Source organism: Echinops telfairi, unplaced genomic scaffold, assembly GCF_000313985.2.
Source record: "Echinops telfairi isolate 266 unplaced genomic scaffold, ASM31398v2 ScPeMD7_7457;HRSCAF=8495, whole genome shotgun sequence".
NCBI lineage: Eukaryota > Metazoa > Chordata > Mammalia > Afrosoricida > Tenrecidae > Echinops > Echinops telfairi.
This window is the reverse complement of record NW_022111357.1, coordinates 85,848-96,303: the sequence shown is the minus strand read 5'-3', so window position 1 is coordinate 96,303 and position 10,456 is coordinate 85,848. Positions and strand designations below refer to the sequence as shown.

Here is a 10,456-nt window from a genome sequence, read left to right as displayed (position 1 = left end):
AGTAGAGATACCAGGAGGGTAAGGGGAAGGTGGGGAGGGGAAAGGGGCAACCGATCACAATGATCTACATATAACCCTCTCCCAGGGGGATGGACAACAGAAGAGTGGGTGAAAAAATACATCAGACAGTGTAAACATACAAAAATAATAATAATTTATAAATTATGAAGGGTTTGGGAGGAAGGGTGGGAAAGGGAGGGAGGGGAAAACTAAGGAGCTGATACCAAGGGCTCAAGTAGAAAGGAAATGTTTTGAGAATGATGATGATGGTAACACATGTACAAATGTGCTTGACACAATGGATGGATGTATGGATTGTGATAAGGGTTGTACGAGCCCCAATAAAATGATTTATTAAAAAAAAAAAGCATTCTGACTACACTTAAAAAAAAGGAGGGAAAAAATTAGCCTTGGATCTTTTAAAAATTGGTGAAGGCACTTATTTAAATTAGCCAATTATTATCTTTTATGAAGTATTATGAACAATATCTTGATATGGGAATTTGCTAAAGAGTCCACAGACTTTAATCAGCCAAATTGTGTAAGCAAATTGCAAGTGCAATGCAAATACGGTTTTCATTATAACCTCTGAAGACAAGCGAATAGGTCTCAGTCGGAGATTGAGAATTTCTTTCAATAACTTAATTGAAGGGCTTACTTTAGTAGCCTTGTTGCTTCGGTTTAATTGGGAGAATTTCTGGAGAGACGTTAATTCAATTTGGAAGTTTGTTTTAAAACTGTTCCTTGTACCACCTTTCTACTCCTCCTGCTTTATATCTTTGACGCTCTCTCTCTTTTTCAACCACTTTAGTAGGACAGGGTCCAGACTGCCTACAACTAATAGTTCAGTTACGTCAGCAAGTGTGGTGCAACTGCTACCACAATCAAGTTCAAAACCTTCCCTTCCTTCTTGTACTCTTTGTTATTAGATCCACGCTCCCCCTCCTTCTCCCCTGCCAACCCCCCCAGGAACACTTAATCTAGTCATTGTCTCTAAAGATTCACTCATCCTGGGTTTCATATACCAAAAAACAAAAAAATACATAACAGAGAGTCAAGAAGGCTACCAACACTTACAAAATACAGCAGAGATAAACTCCAGTGTGAGAGAAAACAGAAAATACTAAAAACTCGAGCAAACTCAAAATGTGTTGTTGACTGTTACTTATTTTCTGTACCTTGACATAAGTCTCTGGTCTAAAATAAATGTTACTTGTTTGCCTTTGCATTCACATGAATCCTACTTTTGATTTATCAAAATTATAAAGGAAAGTTTCTTTGACTTTTGGATTGATTGTACAAACAATACGTTTTGTCTTCTCTCATTTCTCTTCTTTGGGAAGTAAGTCCTCATCTGTCTCAGCAAATGTACAGATCACGAACCTTGCTATTAGGTGCCATCGGGTTGGCTCCGACCCATCGCGACCCTCTGCACAAGAATGAAACGCTGCCTGGTCCGGCGCCATCCTCACAGTTACTCCTGGGCCTGAGCCCACTGATGCAGCCACCGTGCCAATCCATCTCACTGGGGCCTTCCTCTTTTTGGCCACCCCTCCACCAAACATGATGCCCTTTGCCAAGGACTGATCCCTTTTGACAATAGGTTCAAAATATGTAAGACCAAGTCTTGCTGTCCTTGTCTCTAAGGAGCACCCTAGACGGACCTCTTCCGTACAGTCTTCCTTCCGCAGTGTCCAGCTTTCATATGCATACGACGCAATGTGCACCGTCATCCTCAGGTGCCATCCTTGCTTTTCAATGCTCTAACGAGGTCTGGTGCAGCAGATTTACCTAATGCAACTCGTCTTTTGATCTCCTGACTGCTGCTTCCCTGAGCATTGATTCTGAATCCAAGTAAGACAAAATCCTTGACAACTCCCACTTTTCCTCCATTGATCACGATGTTCCCTATTGGTCCAGTTGTGAAGGTTTGGTCTTCCTTACGTTGAGTTGTCATCCATACTGAAGGCTGCAATCTTTGTGCTTTGCCAGCAAGTGCTTCAAGGTTGGGTCATCTGCACATCACAGAGTGTTGATAAGCCTTGGTGCTGCGCTCTTCAGATACTCCAGCTTCTCTGATGACTTGCTCAGCGTACAGATTGAACAAGTATAGCGAGCGGATACAACCCTGACACACACCCTTCCTGATTTTAAACCAGGCAGCATTTCCTTGTTCTTTTCACCGAACTGCCTCTTGATCCCTGGAAAAGTTCTCCATGAGCTCAATGACGTGTTCTGGGATTCCCCTTCTTCTCAACTTCATCCACAGTTTATCATGATCCACACAGTTGAATGCCTTCGCATAGTAATTGGGACACAAGTAGACATCTTTCTGGTAGTCTCTGCTTTGAGCCAAGGTCCATCTGACCTCAGCAATGATATGCCTTGCTCCACAACCTCTTCTACATCTATTCTGGAAGCTCCTTGTCAATGTACTACTACAACTGTTGTTGGATGATCTTAAGCCAAATTTTACTTGTGTGCAAAATCAATGACGTTGTTCTCTAGATTGAGCTTTCTGTTGGCTTACTTTTCTTTGGAATGGGCACAACCATGGATCTCTTCCAGTCAATTGGCCACGTAGCTCTCTTCCACATTTCCCAGCAGAGCTGAGGGCTTCCAGTGCGTCTCCAGATTTCGGAACCCACTGTTTTTGGTTAATGCATTCGGTGCAGTTTGAACTTCTTCCTTCAGTAGCCTTGGCTCTTGCTAATATGCTACCTCCTGGAATGGTGGACTGCTGATGAATTCTTTTTGGTCCAGTGACTATGTATTCTTTCCATCTTATTTTGATGCTTCCTGCATCATTCAAGATTTTGTTTATGGAATCTTTCAAAATTGCAACTCAAGGCTTAAGTATTTTTCTTGGGTCCTTTCCGTGTGAGGTATTCTGAGCATGTGCTTCCCTCGATGCCTCACAGAACCTGTTTTCCTAGTAGCTGAGTTTTAAAACAAACTTCCAGATGGAATCGCTTCAGGCCTAGGAATAGTAGCACAACCTGAGAACCAGTCCTTCTCACCAGCAAAGGTTTGCTTGGCTGGTGCCGAGCCACTGACTGGTTTTGCCCAATGTTTGGCTAAGTCCAAGGCCTCAGGTGGTGCAACTCTGGCTGGAGCTTCAGCTCAGTTTAGCGATCAGAAGACAGCACCGGAGAGTCCGTGTGTGTGAGTTTGCACGTCTGGCAAAGCTGGTGTCGTTGTGTGTTCTCTTTCAGCTGCCCTTTGTCAAAAACCAAACCAAACCCCCACAACCATTGAGTCAATTCTGACTCGGGTTTCCACGAGTCAGAATTGATTCAGTGGCCCCGAATTTTTGGGTTTGTTTTGTTTTGAGTTTATTACTCTTACCAGCATGGCCAAGGAATAGTTTCTGTATCATTAGTCTTGCTGTAGCCCATCTTCCAGTTTTTCAAGGAGTCCTGGTGATGTAGTGGCTGTGAGTTGGGCTGCTAAAGGCACGGCCAGCAGTTCAAAACTCCCAGCCACTCCACGGGAGAAAGAGGAGGCCTTCTGCGCCCGTCTGTGGCTGCAGTCTGAAACCCACAGGGCTGTTCTGCCTGTCCTGTAAGGTCCCTGCGAGTTGGAATAATGGCCTCAATGGCAGTGTTGGTTTGGAAGGCAGGATGACACTTTACCCTTCAAGAAAATGTGATGGGGACAAGCCAATCAAATACTGGGTCGACCCATGTTGACCATTTAAAGAATGGATGTGATGTACTTACTTTGCGTTTTCTTATTTGGCAGGGAGACTTGATAGAAGAGAGAAGTGGGCAGATAAAGGTGTTGGCAGCAAAGGTAAAATCCGGCTGTTCCATCCTCGTTAGGAAACTCTTTCTTCATGAGGTGCGTGTGGAGGAGGGTTTTGGATGAGTGGCAGTTGAGATCTCTCATTGCTGTGTCTCTTGCCCTGAGTTGTCTGTAGTGTTTCCCATGTAATGTCTGATAGCAGCCTAACTAGTCCACAGACACTGTGTTAGCTATTTTCTGACTGGAGTTTATGTTCAAGCATCTTCAAAATTGTCCGAAGCTTTAGCCTCAGAAAAAAAGTCTGCACTTTGAAAAAGTCTCTCTGGGCTTTAGGGGCTCCTCCTTATCCAGTAGATCCTGGGTCACAGGAAGCTATTTATTTTCCTTTGCTCCCAACATAAAAAAGCAGCAGAGTAGAAACATAGGGCAGAAGCAGGGTCAGAGCAGTGTTAACGACGACTCGGAGCCCTTTTCCTTTGTGGTGCGCCGCATTCAGAGACTACAGCTGCACCGATCTAAGAGGTCCTGGTTCTGTATTGCCTGTGTGTGTTTGAGAGGTAGAGATAAACGTGTTTTATTGCTTTGCATCTGGACAGATGGGCATTTAGGATCTTCCCAAAGATATGACTTTAAAGAGTTCCTGTTTGTTTTGTTTTATTTAATTCTCCTGAGACTCTTAGATCAGATCAGGAACAGCTTGATTCCCCCTGGTCCCCACAGATCTACAGGTTATGTTTTCAAATGATATCTATTCACTTGTTCATCTATCCAACACCATTTGTGTTTGAATGCTTACTCTTTAATTAGTATACCAGATACTGCATAGGGTTGGAATTGCCTCAATGGTGGTGAGTTTGATTCTGGTTTTGCATTAAGAGAATTATAGGGAGAGTTTCCTAGAGAAGATGTGTTAGTCTGGTGTGGGGTTAAAGGGAAGAGGGAACCCCACAAAACATCACAGGTTCGGTAGGCACAATTGTACAGCGATAATAAGTAGAGATTATAGTAAAGTCATAGAGAGCATGAGAGTTAAAGGATGGAGTCAAGTAATGGAGTCAGACACAATTCATGGTAGCATTGCTCACCTCAGTATCACTTTAGGGGGATCTGATTACAGAGTCATACATCACAGAGAGGGGCAATACATTTCATTCTTGAACAAGTTTGATCGTTCTGGTGTCTCATACAATAAAGCAGACAATTACTATTCTGGGAGGCATGCAAGTCCCCTGATAGCAGACAATAACCTAAGTCACAGGGAGGGGTAGCGACATAGGCAAAACAATCAATAGGAGGGGGATGACCTAGGGGTGTGCCCACATTTGTTGTGGGATAAACAGTGGTATCTGCTTGATCTTGACAGCTGATAATGGCTATCTAACCTTGGTCATCCTTGGGCGGGTTTGTCCTCTCTAATATCTCCTACAAGTAAACAGACCACCACTATCCTTATCAAAAGGGAGTGGGTTTTATTTAGGGTGAGTCAGACTAATAGTCTAGCCACTATAGATGGCTGATGTTAAGGAGAATAACCTCTGACCTACTTTCGCTGATCACCTATTGTACAGTCACACTCTTAAGCAGCTAAGTCTGGTACATATTTTGGGGAGACAACTTAAGAGAAATCCTTCTGTTCCTCACAGTCTGGGTACACTCGAAAAACAAATTCATACATACTCATATGTAATAAGAAAGAGGTTTATATACAAGAACAATTGAATATAGAGAAAACGTCCCACCCCAGTTCAGATCAAGTCCATACATCCGATATTAGCTCATATATCTGATACCAATCTATCAAGTCCTCTTCAGACTCATGAAACACGTGCAATGATGCCGAATGCAGGACGACCACAGGCTCCACTCTCACCTGGTGGAAGCCTGCTCCAGCACTCTCCGTACTGGACCCAGCCCAGTCTCAACTCTCAGTGCGCTTTTGAAGCTGCTTCTCTTTTTGAGTGAGGTCGCTCATTCAGCCCTGTTTTATGTGCTGTGCTTTTTGTGTGAGGAAGTATTTTAGCATTGGTTAGCAACTAATGTGTGAAATTTGGCTTTCATACACCAATGAAGAATTATTTTTGACAGAAGCATTTTAAAAGAAAAATACTTACAATGGCCTCAGTAGTACTTAGCTCTGTGCTTGGTACTTAGTATTGACTGATAGTTAGAGTTCTATAGTGGTTGTACCAATTTTTAATGTCACCAGATGTGTTAGACAGGGTTCTCTAGAGAGACAAAACCAGATTGCTGTATATATACACACACACAGATAGATGGAGATATAACACAAGAAATAAACAGTTAAATTATAAAGCAGTACAAATGGCTCAGTGCAACTCACTCCCGTGAGACAGCTGTGAGACACTGGCAGTCCTTCAAGTCTTGAGGGCCGCCGGGTAGTCCTCTGTAGAGCAATTCAGGCAATCTGGGCACAGGCAGCAAACAGCAAGGCAGGTCACCAACAGTCAGCCAGATGACAGGGTCTGACAGTCCCCAGCTCCAGAGATGTAAATTCCAATGGTGTGGCAAAGCAGGTCTTGAAGGACCCTCAAATTACAGTGACACAATCCACGGGTTAGGTGTCCCACAGGTAGTGTAGCTTGCAAATTGAGGCACAGAACAAGCAAGGCAGCCGCACACTGGTCTGATGATCAAAGAGCAAGAGACAAGAAAGGCAGGGCTCACCGAGCCATTTATCTCTCTGCCCTTCAATTAATCCCACTTGTGTTTATCGGCCAAGTTGGCACAATAAACTAACTATCTCACCAGGGGAAAATGAGATTTCAATATTTAGCTCTGGTCCCATTCTGAGCCTGAAAAAGGCAAAGGTCTCAATAATGGAAAGTCGCAAGCTTTGGGAAGTAAATCAACTACACATGAGAACAAGAGAGAGAAAAGGGGAAAACAGACGAAACAACAACAGAGGCAAGCAAAGAGCTTCGAACTCTTGCTTTTAAGAAAATTCCCCAGAAATTGTCACATGCCATTTGTAACACTCAGCATGAGCTTTCATTGTCCAACTCAGGACAGAAGGACTCGGGAGAAGAAAACTGGCAAGAGTAGAGACAGAGAGATGAGCACCTGACATCTGAAATGTTTGATGAAGCAAAGTTTGACAAGGCATTGTTGCTAAGTAAACCAGAATATGAAGGGCACAAAGAGGAGTATGAAAGTCAGATATATGCTTCCATTCAGTCAAGAGGTATAAATTAAAAAGATGAGAATCATCAGGGGAAAGACAAAGCTCTCACAGTATCACCCAAAGATTTTCAGTCTGAAGCTCACGTTAGTAAAAAGTCTGAGGAAGTCGTTGGGAAATATGGAAGATCTGAAAACCTAGCATTGGAACTGAAAAGAAAAGAGGCTGAAATCCAGAAGCTAGAAAATGCGATCCCTCGATGGGAGGCAAAGTTAAAGAAATGAAGGCAAAAATGCACAGTTATTGAAAATGCTTCAGGAAGGTGAAATGAGGGATAACGCAGAAGCACGCCTGCAAGCTGATGAATCACAACGTATCATGATGAACTAATTATACAGGTTACTTTACTTCATGCTGCATTAGAACAAGAAAGATCTAAAATGAAAATATTGCAAGTAGAATTAGCCAAATGCCAGGGTGACAGAAAAGGGAAAATAATCTCTGAATCATCCAATGTAGGTGATTACATCAGCTTTTGAGGTCAATACAAAAGTTAAAACTTTCAGGGTTTCAGAAAAAATGTAAATATTTAATGCTATACAACTGCTGAACTATGCAGTTTTTGTTGAAGGCACTACAAATGACTAGCTCACTGACAGTCTCTAATTTTGTGTTCTTTTGGCTTAAAGTGAGAAGAAAAATAGAATTCCAGAAGAATATAGTGATTATTGTTTACTGTCTATATTTTTAAAAATCAGGTTAGTTTTTCATCCATCAATAAAATTTACTTTTCCACTAAAAGTAATTTTTTTAAGGCAGGGAATAAAGAAAAGAACAAAGTGGACGACAGAAGACATCCGGAAACTTGCTCTTGAAAATAGAGTGGCTAAAGCATAGCGATATGATGATGTCACATTGCTTAACAGAAATGTTCAAAGGACAACTTTGGAAGACAAAGTAAAGGACGATAATGAAATGCACCAAACTACGGAGTTAGAAAGCCAGAAAGGACGAACACGCTCAGCATATCTAAAGCTGAAGGGATGGAAGAAAAAAAATGAAATATTGAGTTGCAATATTGAAGGATTCTAAGGACAAAATAGCGAATGATGCAGGAGGCATCAGAAGAAGAGGGAAGGAATAGACAAAATCAGTGTACCAAAAAGAATTCACCGACATTCAACCATTTCAAGAGAGGGGATATGATCAAACACGCATGCTAGTGAAAGAAGAAGTCCATGCTGCATGGAAGACATTAGCAAGCCGGGTTCCAGGAATGGATGAAATGCCAACTGAAACGCTCCAACCCGCTGATGCAGCACTGGAAGCACTCACTCTTCTAGGCCAATGAATTTAGAAAACAGTTACCTGACCAACTGAGAGGGAGAGATCTGCAGGAAGGTGATCCAACAGAATGTGGGGATCATCAAATAGTATCATTTAAATCACATGCAGGAACATTTTTGCTGAAGATAATTAAAAAATGGCTGCAACAGCAAATTGACAAGGAGTGGCCAGAAATTCGAATCAGATTTAGGCAAGCACGTGGAATGAGAGTTATCATTGGTGATGTCAGATTTTGGCTGAAAGCAGAGAATCCCAGAAAGATGTTTATTTGTGTTTTATTGACTACACAAAAGCTTCTAACAAGCTGTGGCTAATATTGTGAAGAGTGTGACTTCTATTGTGCTTGTTTGGAGCCTGTACGTAGACCAAGAGGCAGTTGTTCAAATAACACATGGGGATATCACATGGTTTCAAATCAAGAAAGGGATTCATCGCGGTTGTATCCTTCCACCACACTTATTCAGTCTGTATGCTGAGCAAATAGTCCAACAAGCTGAGCCATATGAAGAAGAACGAGGCATCAAGAGTAGGAGGAAGACCTATTAGCAATCTATGATATGCAGATGACACAACTTTGCTGGCTGAAGGTGAAGGGCTTGAAGCACTTGTTGATGACAATCAAAGATTGCAACTTTCAATATTGGTTGCAATTCAATGTAAATAAAATAGAAATCCTCACAACTGGACCAATAGGAAACATCATGCTAAACAGAAAGGATTGAAGATACCAAGGATTTTATTCTACTTGGATTCATAATCGATGCTCATCAAAGCAGCAGTCAAGAGATCAAAGGATGTGCTGCCTAAGTCAACTCTGCGGCAAAAGACTACTTTTAAGTGTCAACGAGCAAAGATGTCACTCTGAGGATTAAGGTGTGCCTGCTCCAAGCCATGGTATTTTCGATGGCCTCATATGCCTGTGACAATGAGACAACGAATAAGGAAACCCCAGGAAGAATTGATGCATTTGCGCTTTGGTGTTGGCGAAGAATTTTGAAAGTATCAGGAACTGCCAGAAAAATAAGCAAATCTGTCTTGGAAGACACCCAACCGGAATGCTGCTTAGCAACGAAGACAGTGAGCTGTTGTCTCACATACTTTGAACGTGTGATCAGGAGAAAGCAGTCCTTGGAAGAAGACATCATGCTTGGTGAAGTGGAAGGTCATTGAAAATGAGGGAGATCCTTGATAAAATGGATTGACACAGTGACTCAAACATAACAATTGTGGGGCTGTGTTTCATGACTATCAGTAATAACATATTTCTTATACATATGTGATTATTTTCACTTATACATGAAATATCTAAGAATGAATCTTCTTAGTAAAATGCCTGTAAAACAGTACACTCTCACGTGTCGAAAACATTTTTCTGTCCACTTAATCTAGTTACTCGTTTCTATGTTGGAAGCCCAGAGGGGACTGCAGAGGGCTCAAATCTGTCACTTAAGATAATTTGAAGATCTCGTGGTCGAATGGGAGCGCTTAGAAAAACAGGGATGAGTTTGAACAGCCAGTTCTATGTGTTAAATAAATGTGAGCTTCTTTTCACTTCTAGTTCCTTCTTTTTATTAATACGCCAGTTTAAATAATAGTGTTCATGCCAGTGTTGTCATTGATCTAATCATTGTTCAATTTATAGAAACTCCAGAGTCTTCCTGGCATATATGTTACCTGGGGCAAGACTCATTGTTTTCCTTAATAGTTCCCAGAACCTATATTAGCTCTTGAACTCAGTTCCCCTAGGAATTTTGAATAAAACATAAGCCAGGCTTTGGGTTTAAATTTTGCAAGGTTAGCAGCTAGAAGTAAGTTGCCAGGTTGATTCATATTAATAAAGGAAGTCTTTCCCAGCCTCCACCTGCTTTTTCTTTTTGTGTGTGTGTTTAATGTACAAAATTCTCAGGTGTTTTTTTTTTTTTTAACGCAGAACAATCCAGATATAAATGTACCAAGGATCTTTGGGCCTATCAGTCAGATTTAACAAATTTCAACATTTTGCTCTATTTGCCTCAACCCAAGAAATAAATGCTATCCTGAAATTGCTGTGCATCTTTCTGTCCATGTTTTTATTCTCCTATCAGCTATGTATGTATTAAAAATAATATGTAGTACTTCAATCCCAACTACGTGGGAAGCCGCCCCTCCCCGCAGAAGAATTCACTTCAGAGGACAGCACTGAAGCTACAGCTCAGGGAGAGGGACATGTCTGATCAGAGCACA

At 41.7% G+C, this 10,456-nt stretch overlaps 1 pseudogene; it reads left to right on the top strand.

The window, feature by feature from the left end:
* The first annotated feature begins 4,589 nt into the window (after window positions 1-4,589).
* LOC101663927 lies at window positions 4,590-7,425 on the top strand (annotated as a pseudogene).
* The last annotated feature ends 3,031 nt before the right edge of the window (window positions 7,426-10,456 follow it).